This window comes from Ambystoma mexicanum (assembly GCF_040938575.1).
Source record: "Ambystoma mexicanum isolate Mex_15411 chromosome 12 unlocalized genomic scaffold, UKY_AmexF1_1 Mex_chr12_unloc.2, whole genome shotgun sequence".
In the NCBI taxonomy this organism is placed as follows: Eukaryota; Metazoa; Chordata; class Amphibia; order Caudata; family Ambystomatidae; genus Ambystoma; species Ambystoma mexicanum.
In genome coordinates this window covers 11,653,423-11,664,176 of record NW_027182323.1, presented here as the reverse complement: position 1 = coordinate 11,664,176, position 10,754 = coordinate 11,653,423, and the positions used below count along the sequence as shown (strand labels likewise).

The 10,754-nt window shown below is 44.7% G+C and overlaps 2 non-coding genes across 2 annotated transcripts; one reads left to right on the top strand and one right to left on the bottom strand.

Moving 5' to 3' along the window:
• Nucleotides 1-2,351: 2,351 nt before the first annotated feature.
• TRNAQ-CUG (transfer RNA glutamine (anticodon CUG)) lies at nucleotides 2,352-2,423 on the bottom strand. The gene has a single exon. It is a non-coding gene; the product is annotated as a tRNA-Gln (tRNA).
• A 6,669-nt stretch (nucleotides 2,424-9,092) lies between these two features.
• On the top strand, nucleotides 9,093-9,165 carry TRNAR-UCG (transfer RNA arginine (anticodon UCG)). The gene has a single exon. It is a non-coding gene; the product is annotated as a tRNA-Arg (tRNA).
• The last annotated feature ends 1,589 nt before the right edge of the window (nucleotides 9,166-10,754 follow it).

Below are 10,754 nucleotides of genomic sequence, written 5' to 3'. Positions count from 1 at the left end.
AGGCATCAGTGCAGCGACCAGTATGCATCTGGTTGTTGAACTGGCTCTACAAAAAGCAATTCATGCCCAGTTAAAAATAGCTCTAAATGCCGCCTTTTCACAGCATCAGTATACTCCTACTTTGCATCATCCTGACATACATCCAATTTGCAAATTGCATGTCATGTCATAATAAAGCAGGATGTGGTGGTCAGCCATATTTTCTGCCACCAAGCGCTCCAACAGAACCAGCACATCATGTTACAGGTATCCCGACAAAATATAACCATCAAAAATAGTCTGTGAAAATGTCGTGGTGAAAATACCTCTGCAGTGAAAACGATGCCAAGCAAAAAGTAGTCAAAAACGCAGCTGAAAAGTAGCCAAAATTGGTAGTGTTGCTACAGTAATTGTTAGGTAAAAGAGTATTTAGTGGGCTTGTTATTGCCTGGTTTAGGGTTAGGGGAAGGATAGGGGTTAGGGTTAGAGTAAATATGTTCAGGTTTGGTTAGTGGTTAGACGAGATTCTGTGTCAGCTGAAGGGTTTGGGTATTGGTTTGGGGAAGTGTTAAAGAAATGGATACAGAGGATGGAAAGGGCTGGTGGTGTTGGCGTAGGATAGCAGTTAGGTTAAACCTAGTGGTTAGGGTAAAGTAATCATTAGGGTAAGTGTTAGAGTTGCAATTAAGGTAAGGTTAGTATTACAGGAAGGGTTTGGGTCAGGGCTAGGGCTGTGTAATTTGTGGCGACCTGGTGATTGTATTGGAGACAGGTTCACTGTTGATTTGCTCTTTATTTTGCATTCGCTAATATGCAAATAAAGTGCATTCGTGTGCTGAAGGGTTCCTGTTCTGTGAGAATTTAGGGTAGGATAAGTGGTGTAATTCAAGTTAGGGGACGGTTTAGGAATGGAGTTCATATTTAGGGTTGCAGCCTTGTGCTTTTGTGTATTTAAAAATAGGTGTTTTGGTGACCTTATTTACTGGCAACATTTTCAGACCTGGCATAGTTTTTATTGAATGACTAACTTTATTAAAATGACTTTTTGCTGACTACATTTACCTGCAGACATTTTCACATAGAACCATGTTAGATATTACAAGAAGGCTGGAGATAAGTCTATAAGAGGCCAGTATGGCGGGGTCCAGTGTTGGTTTCTTTATAAGCATGAAGGTAACGCCTGCCGTGTTCATATGGGGGACAAACCAGCGGAAAAGATGGGGTTGATCAGATGAGCCTCTTAAAGGCATTGAAGGAAAAGCTGTTCCAGGGCCACAGCTGAGCCAGTGGATTTGAGCTTATTGATCAGTTCAAGGACAGCGGCAGCATCCACCCATTGTGAGGGGAAGCAAAGCACCTTTTCTCGTCCTGGGCACAGGCAAGGCAGCTGGCAGGGATCTATGTCCATTGCAGGAACATACAGATTCCGTGTTTTAGTAATGATTTGCCGGAAAGTGAAAAATAAATCAAGACTTTCAAAGAGAAATGCAGATGGGAGATATAAGGGAAACATGATTTATGTTAAGATGGTTTCTAGAGATGCTGCCAAAACAACATATTACATTTTATAACCATACTATATAGGCACATATGTTTTCATGCACATCACGTGCAAAACCAAGACACACGCGGTAACGAGCGGGAAAACTCAGCAAATGGTTCTTACTTCTTGAACCAGTTGTCCGTTTTCCTTTTCAGTGAATTAAACGTGTAATAACATTCCATTGGTGTCAATCTGAAAAACATGTAAAAGCAACAACAACATACATGGATATGAAAGAAAGACTGAGAAGACATATAGTCCTTGAAGTGGCGAGTCTCAAGGTCTGCTGGTTCACATTAAATAAGAGGAGGAAATAGGTTATGTGGGAGTTTGATACATAACCAGCTCAATGTGATTGAACTGTTTTAGGGGTACAAAGAGAGTACATCTAAAAAAAAAGAGGTATTAGATAGAGGGTCCCCTGTCAGTTCCAGGCGATAAAACATGCCCCTAAAAAAGGGATTCTGCGGTCATGGGAGAGTCATCAACTTACATTTAGGACAGTAAGCAAGGACGTAGATTTAGGACAGTAAGCAAGATTAATGAGCACAGAATGTTAGATGCTATGCAACTGTTTCCCGAATACTTTGCTGACCTGCTGCTCAGAGAGAACACTAAGAGATGAAAGGCAGAGAAATTGAAGTTCTGTTGCAGAAACCTGGGAACGCCTTCTCTGTTTAAATAAAGACTATGAAAGTACCATGTGTACCGTCTCCAAACACACAAGTCACTTCTGCCACCATTTGCAAGTAAAAATAGCAAGACACGTCCTGTTAACATTAAGTCGACATAACATTTTTATGTTAAATGTTTTTTTTCAAAAAAACCTAGGTCCCACCGAGATTTGAACTCGGATCGCTGGATTCAGAGTCCAGAGTGCTAACCATTACACCATGGAACCACGTGAACAGTACGTTCCAGTCCCTCAATATACTCTGTTCAAGAAGGAGAAGTACTTGCAGTAGCATATTTTTGTTATCTACTGTAATTCTAGTTTAAGATTTCACCTTTTAGCAGAAAAGCATAGCCAAGCGTCCAATCGGTGAAATTTCATGAGCAAATCTGGAAAATCCAGAATGACTCCTTTCATGATTGAGATTTTATTATTTAAAAGAGAAAACATGGATATTGTACGGGAATACAGGTATCTCACTAACACAATCACTCAACGTCCCACTTGCAGGGGCAGGAGGGCAGGGACACTTACTAGCAGCGCTTCTGGTAGCCATGCACAACTCGCCATTCTCTTATCTACGCTGTTGGCGCTAACCTATACCTAATTAGCGTATAATAAAGAGATTGGGTTTGCATGGGTTGGACTAAATAGGAGGACTAAGGACTAATATAAAAGAAGCTGTTTTCAAGGACTCAGTAGCGCCACCTGCAGACTGTATAGTATAACACTGAACCCTATAACAAAAACAGGACAAATATAGACAACTCTGGGTTTGTAACTGGCAACAAATGCAGGAATAATAAACTTAGAAATTCGTGGGTAGTCGAAACAATATTTTCAACGGAAAGAAAAAAACCTGAACTAAAGTGCAAAACAATTAAACTGCTGCATTTGAAAGGAAGATCAGCTATTGATCAACGTATAAGGCAAGAAAATAAGCCAGTTTAGGTAAATGGTATAAACAATCGCGTTCCTCTACGGATACGAATGGAGGAATGCATATTTAAGCCTTTCGTGCTGGGGTGGGAAGGTGAGCGTATGTCACTGCTAGTTCACTATAAATCCCACAATGCACTTAAAGAGGTATTACCCAAATTGTTCCGAAAATATTGATCGCATGGTAGAGTTGACCCAATTCGGTCACTACCATTAGTTCGAATTTTTTCCAACAATTTGGGTGCCAAAATACCGGAACATGAGGAGCAGGGTTTGGAGGTGTCCCCTGCTCCCCATGTTAGGTATCTGTAGCCTCAGGGATTGCGGGGGTGTCCCCTGCATACTTAACAATGGAGGAGGTGGACAAAAATGGGCTGGGCCCCCGTTGTCAATGAACAGACAAAACGGGGGCCCGAGCAGTTTTACTGCGGGGGCAGATGACCCAGATCCCATAAATCAAGGTTATGGTATGTTACTGGGTTTGATACCCGATCCAGCGCCATTTGCATGGTCTCCAGGGGCTCCGCAGGATCTTAGAGAGAGAGGGATGGGTTACATTAGTGAGGAGAAGAGGGAAATGCAAGATGGCTTTGCTTTTGTGTTGACGCATGCACACTGGAAGTATCCTGCACTCTATGTGTGGATCGGTTGCCAGGTGTTCTGTGCCAAAAGCATGAAGGTGTTTTTGCATGAAGGGGTGCTTTATATGCCTGTGGTGCCAAGGGATGTTCTGCCATGGGTTGTGGTATGTAAGTTGGTTGCAGAGGTGCAGTGTTCTGATGTTTGATATTGGTTGGGAGGGGTGTTCAAATGACATGCATGGGCGGCTTTGCTGGTGTGCCTGTTTTGTATGAAAAGTAGAATTTGAGCATGTAGTGCAGAGAGCAGTCAAAGTCCATGGTCCAGGTTGGTGAGGACCGCACAAAATCTGGAATCCACATTTAGCAGAACATCACATGGCAGAGCAAGGCTGAAAAAGACATGAAGGGCTAAAGAAAGCATTAGACGTCTCTCGTTTCATGCCTTGGTTGTGGTTTACCTTATTTTTGTACTTTTTGTAATACGTACAACGCCTTGGATGAAGATACTATATTAATGTTTAATAAATAAATTATACCAGCACATGAAAAATGCCAAACAAGGCAAAAGAAATGTGAGTCCTTCCTGTGCTCCTACCACTGGCGTCTGCAGAGAGCTTCCATTTCACTTTCTCACTTTGCTACTGTCAAACCGTGTCTCTCCCTCTCTTTTGCTCTCCCTCTCAAATAGATACATTGTATCCCATGTGCAACAGGGATCTTGGAATTGGGAGATGAAGGGAAGGAGTAAGGGAGACACTCCACGCATTGCCATAAAAGAAGTGCTATGGCTTATGGGAGACACAAACCTCGGGTTCAATTAAAGTTCGGCGTGAAATATGAATGCCCTGGGCAAACATTTCACTTTCCTGACTAAGTTGGTTGGCAGGCTGTGAGCCAATTTAGCTCTCAGCCTAACTTGCTCAGGGGCTGTGCTCAGTGGCCTCTTCTGACACTTTGTCATAGCAACACTTGCCTTTCTCAGGCAATCAGAGGAGGGGTGGCTGTGATGGAAGAGTAGCATAGAAAGTATATGAAAGGAATCTTAACCAGCCCAGGTGGCCCAAAGGACTGGACACTTGCTTCTTCGCCAAGAGATTGTTGTTTTGGTTGCCATCCTTTATAAAGTGCTGCATTTTGATAAATGATCCAGCACTTCTTCTCAAAGAGTTGTAAGTGCTGTGAAGTGCACCCATATGGATGCGAGCAGGGGTGGCCCCAGCCCTTTGCTTGGGATTGCTTAAGCACTCGCACATTGAGGAGGTTGCAGGCATAAGGCAGCACTAAACTGACATTTAGTCTGGGGCACCAATTGGAAAGGGGGCCTTCAGCAAGATCTTGTCAACGTTCTCATCTTGTAGAGCAGACCATCTACCAGCAAACACTCATTAATGTTACAACAGAAGGAAACATACACTGGCAGAGGACACAAGCCTGCCCACACACAATCAATATATCCCTATGACGTAGACAAACACTTTATTGCTCAGCCCAGCCTTTAGATGGTTCACAACTCTAAGGACTAGCATCTATTTGTTAAACTAAATATCCTCTGAATTGGGATGAAAGATGTATCTAATGGGCCAAAGGAATGCCTAATAGCTATTAAGCCTCCTAGGCTCAGAGGAGGGGGAGGATCGACAGCCCAAGGGTAAATGACCCCAATCGCAACCAGCTTTCAAAACTGTCATCCTGCCCCCCAGGATACCTCGCATTTGTTTTTGAAAAAAGAAATAGATTTTCTACGCAGTTTTCTCATGTTTTGGGCTCGGTGCAAAAGGTTTTTGTTTTATTTTGTCTTATTGTGTTGACTTTTTTGGAAAAAGTTTTCTTATTGTATAGGTACATTGTGGACTCTTATGTCCCAAATGAGGGCAGCCGACACAGAGCAGGACGCAATAACGCCGCGCACAACGGATAATTAGGGCCCCTCAAGAGCCCAGCTGTAATCACAGGACCAATCGCAGTATACCACTAAGGACCCCATAGGGGGCTTTGGACCATACTACATAGCCTTGAAAAGGACCCACGGGTCGACCTCACCTCTGATACCGTTGTGGGTGCCACTAGGTCAGTTATGGTGCGTACCTTGTCTGGGCCTGGCTTCGTTCCCTCGTCTGAAAAGGCGTGTCCATAGAATCGCAGCTTCTTTTTCTTTATGTTGCATTTGTCAAAATTTAGAGTGAGGCCTGGCGTTTGCAATGCTTCACATACCATAAGTGCCTGATCGTGTTCATTCTGTGAGGTTTTGTATACCAAAATGTCATCGCTGTAATTAAAATCGGTCTTTATCGATAACAGTACTTACCTGATGGCTTCCTGAAACATCTCTGCTGCCGAAGAGATGCCGAAATTAAGGCATATATATCTAAAAAGGCCACTATGTGTCGCATATGTGATGATCACATGGGATGAGGGATGCAGTCCCAGCTGGTGATATCCTTGAGATAGATCAAGCTTGTAAACTGTTGTGGCTCTGTTAAGCTGCACGATCATATCTCTATTTTTGGTCTGCGGTGGCGTTCTCCTTGGATGGCTGTGTTGGCTACGCTCATGTCGAAGCATATCCTGATGCGCCTTCCTTCCTTGGGAACCACCACTAGGGTTGAAATCCATGGTGTGGGCCCTACCGCCTTCTTAATGATTTCATTTTGCTACAGCTGTTGAACCTCCTGAGACACTGCCTGTTGCAAATGAAACCAAACCCTCCGGGGCTGTTGGGGTACTGGGCGCACCTTTTCATCGATGTGGAGCTAGTTGACGCTCCATTTCTATTTTCCCAGTCCCTTGAAGAGGGTCGGGAATGTTTATCGCACTTGTTCTTTAGAAATGGGTCTGTGTGATAATCTTGCCACACTGTGCGTTAGCTGTCAGGGCCCCATACCGCACCTTACCACTTCCGTATCTTGGCAGTTTATATACATGAGTCCTATTGATTTCACCGTTTTGTAACTGAGCAGGGACCACCCATCTATAGGGCTTCTTATCACGTGTATCGTGGCATTGGCCGAGCGTCCTCGTTGTGCGAGTGTCAGTTGAAATTGACAAATGGATGGGTAGTTATTGAGGTGTGCAACCCACATTGATGGCTATTGAGCCTAGATCTTTCTCTTTTGCAGTATCTTCCTAGCACCCATTTTGAGAAATTTGTGTTCTCCCATGATGCTCACTGTTGCTCCAATGTCCATGAGGAAGCAATGTGTAGCAGGCCCCATGTCAATCATCACCCTTGGGCCTTCCTCGGCTTCCTGGTCCCCTTGCATTAGATTAAAATATTCGTCTGTGTAGTCTATATAAAACTCCTGTAGCATTTCCACATTATCTCAGTGGTTTTTAAATTCATTCTCGTATGGATCAGCATATTCCACGTACTAGTGTGGTATTTCTTTGTATGTCGCCACCTCAAATTTCAGAACCGGTTCCATCGCTCTGATCACTCTTTGTGGCATCTGCGAGTATGGCCGTGGTATCCTCCATGTTGTTTGTTGGGAAGCCCTCATTGATGGTCTCCACATGGTTGTCTGTGGTGGCCTTGCTGTCAGAAAAGGTCTGCCTTCTTGGCACACGGTGTGAAAGTGTCCTTCTCTTCCACATTTGGAGCATGCCTCACAAATTGCTGGGCATGTTCCGGTGTGCGGAAATGCGAATCCGCACCTGAAACATATCCGTTGTGCTCTAGCTGACTGCCTGTTTGTTGGTATGGATATCGAGTAGGCCCCCTCGATGTAACTGGTCCTCCCATGAGCCGGTTGACCGGCCCTCTTGGTGTCATGAGAGCAGCCACCGTTTCATCTTTCTCTGTCTTCTTTTTCTGTGTTTCAATGGCTGTGGTCTGCAGATCTACCCTCTCATGCACTCTGGCCAGCTCAGTGACTGTGTCAATGGTCAGCGGCTGCTTCAGCAACTGCTTCCAGAATGTAGACGATGTACACCCTTCTATCACCCTCAGCCTAGTAGACTCATCATCAGCAAAGCTCGCAAACGGCAGTGTATTAATTTCTGTAGTCGCTGTTGGGCTGGATGATTAATTTCTTGTTCAGTGCCCCCACACGGGTGTCATACGGTGTTCTTTCTTCTTACGGTATGGTCTTTATTTTACCGTTCATCTCATTGCCCAACACATTTGTGATCATGCCAGATATGGCCAGAGACTTTTCTTACCCTGCAGCACCTATGAAATCGGTGAAATCTTGCACCCATTCTGCCCACCGGGGACCTTTGTCGAATTGGAGCTGCAATGGGAATGGTGGGGGTTTTCAAAGGAAAGTGGCCCATGCGCTTGAGCTCTGCCTTGCTTGCTGCTCAGCTGGCTGCTCGTCCATCTTGCTGCTGTTCCAGGCCTCCCGGTGATGCAAATACCTCCTGGTCCACACCTTCTGTTTACCGGTTGCCTTTATCCTTTAATGTTCTCATCTTTTCTTACCCCTCTGTGGCGGATACAGGTATGGCAATGCATCCGGGCCTGTTGCGTCAAAGGAAACAGCTGAGCAGAGTACATCCTCAGAGTGTACGTGGACTTCCTGACCCAGGTCTCTGGATGAGGGCACGGGACGCCACACAGTGCTGGTGGCAAGCGGAGTTGCGGATCACAGCGGAACAGTAATGTTGGAACGCAGACCATCCTGACCTCGGAGTCGGGATGCCGGCATGGGACGCCACTGCAGTCAGTGTCAAGTGGAACTGCGGACTGCAGTCGCGTAGGAACTGCAGAGTGCAGTGGACGTCGTCTTGCGGCGTGGGACTTATGGCTTGTCGCCAGTTGTTGCATTTGGGCCTAAAGGGTCTGCATTCAACTCTGTCTATTGACTAATGTTTTCTCCCCTTACTCCTCCTCTTCCTCTCTGGCCCTTGTGACCTAGCATGGTCACTCCGTTAAAGCGGCTTCTGCCAGCTCACAACCCCCCACATTTTCAGAAGCTTGTGGATCTAGGAAGCGGCTGTATGTTGTTTTTGGTGTTGCTTTTTTTTTTATAAGTGTGCATAAAGAAGGCGCTGTGGCATGTGGTGATGCAGGTGACCAGGACACATCTTCATCTGTTTAGTTAATTAGATGAACATGAGAGCTGCATCGATTAAGACACAGCCTCAGAAGTCCACGGATAGAGAGAATACAGGCGGAAAAGGAGAGAACAATATTTGGGGACAGGCGGGGATGAAGCGAGACAGAGAGAAAGAAGTAAAACGCGTGAGAGACTGGTTCCTGTACTTTAGATCTGGGCTGTATATTTAAATGGGCCTTCATCTTTATATGTGTTCAACATATCACTTCCATAAAGAATGAGGGGATTGACTCTGGTCTAACCTCATAGACAGACAAGATGGCACTTGCAATGTGTTGGAGAACGCTATTTATACATGTACACATATATTGCAACCAGTCCACCGCGTGGCCTAATGGATAAGGCGTCTGACTTCGAATCAGAAGATTGAGGGTTCGAGTCCCTTCGTGGTCGTGGACGTTTTGTACATTTAAATTATCTTTGCTTTTATAGGAAAAGATGATGATGTCCGCATCTGGAAATCCAAATGTCATATTTTGGAAACTGACGCCGGCTACAGAGAGGACCATGAGATGCTCCTCAACACCATTCGTGTGCAAATGCTTAGGAAATACTGTCAGCCCATTGTATGGCTTCAGATCGGAAGAGGGTTGTGTGTGCTGGCACGCATTGGGGGAGATTCATCCAATTTGCACTGCTCTAGTGCAGGAGCAGGGAAGGTATTTGTCTGGTTGTAGTGACAGTGAAATTGCACAATATGGCTGCATGTTTGCAGTGCAGAAACGTTAACATCCGCACCGTTGGAAGCACCCAAAACACGAACACAAACATTGCGGCGTTAGACCTGGCGCTAAGAGATGCACATGAAGGGTTTTGTAGCGCCCTAATTCCAACACATCTTTTGTCATTACGCTGGTGCGTAGCATAAACCTTGTCATTACAACAGTTTTGCTCATTGTAGCCCCAGCACAATGACAACATGCTGCTTGTTTTACCACCGGTGTAATAACAACATGTGCACGAGTGTTCAAGCTGGTAATGTTACCTTAGCAAATGTGGCAATTGTGTCTTCACTAAGGTTTCCGGAAATGCTTTCAAGGCATCAGTGCAGCGACCAGTATGCATCTGGATGTTGAACTGGCTCTACAAAAAGCAATTCATGCCCAGTTAAAAATAGCTCTAAATGCCGCCTTTTCACAGCATCAGTATACTCCTACTTTGCATCATCCTGACATACTTCCAATTTGCAAATTGCATGTCATGTCATAATAAAGCAGGATGTGGTGGTCAGCCATATTTTCTGCCACCAAGCGCTCCAACAGAACCAGCACATCATGTTACAGGTATCCCGACAAAATATAGCCATCAAAAATAGTCTGTGAAAATGTCGTGGTGAAAATACCTCTGCAGTGAAAACGATGCCAAGCAAAAAGTAGTCAAAAACGCAGCTGAAAAGTAGCCAAAATTGGTAGTGTTGCTACAGTAATTGTTAGGTAAAAGAGTATTTAGTGGGCTTGTTATTGCCTGGTTTAGGGTTAGGGGAAGGATAGGGGTTAGGGTTAGAGTAAATATGTTCAGGTTTGGTTAGTGGTTAGACGAGATTCTGTGTCAGCTGAAGGGTTTGGGTATTGGTTTGGGGAAGTGTTAAAGAAATGGATACAGAGGATGGAAAGGGCTGGTGGTGTTGGCGTAGGATAGCAGTTAGGTTAAACCTAGTGGTTAGGGTAAAGTAATCATTAGGGTAAGTGTTAGAGTTGCAATTAAGGTAAGGTTAGTATTACAGGAAGGGTTTGGGTCAGGGCTAGGGCTGTGTAATTTGTGGCGACCTGGTGATTGTATTGGAGACAGGTTCACTGTTGATTTGCTCTTTATTTTGCATTCGCTAATATGCAAATAAAGTGCATTCGTGTGCTGAAGGGTTCCTGTTCTGTGAGAATTTAGGGTAGGATAAGTGGTGTAATTCGAGTTAGGGGACGGTTTAGGAATGGAGTTCATATTTAGGGTTGCAGCCTTGTGCTTTTGTGTATTTAAAAATAGGTGTT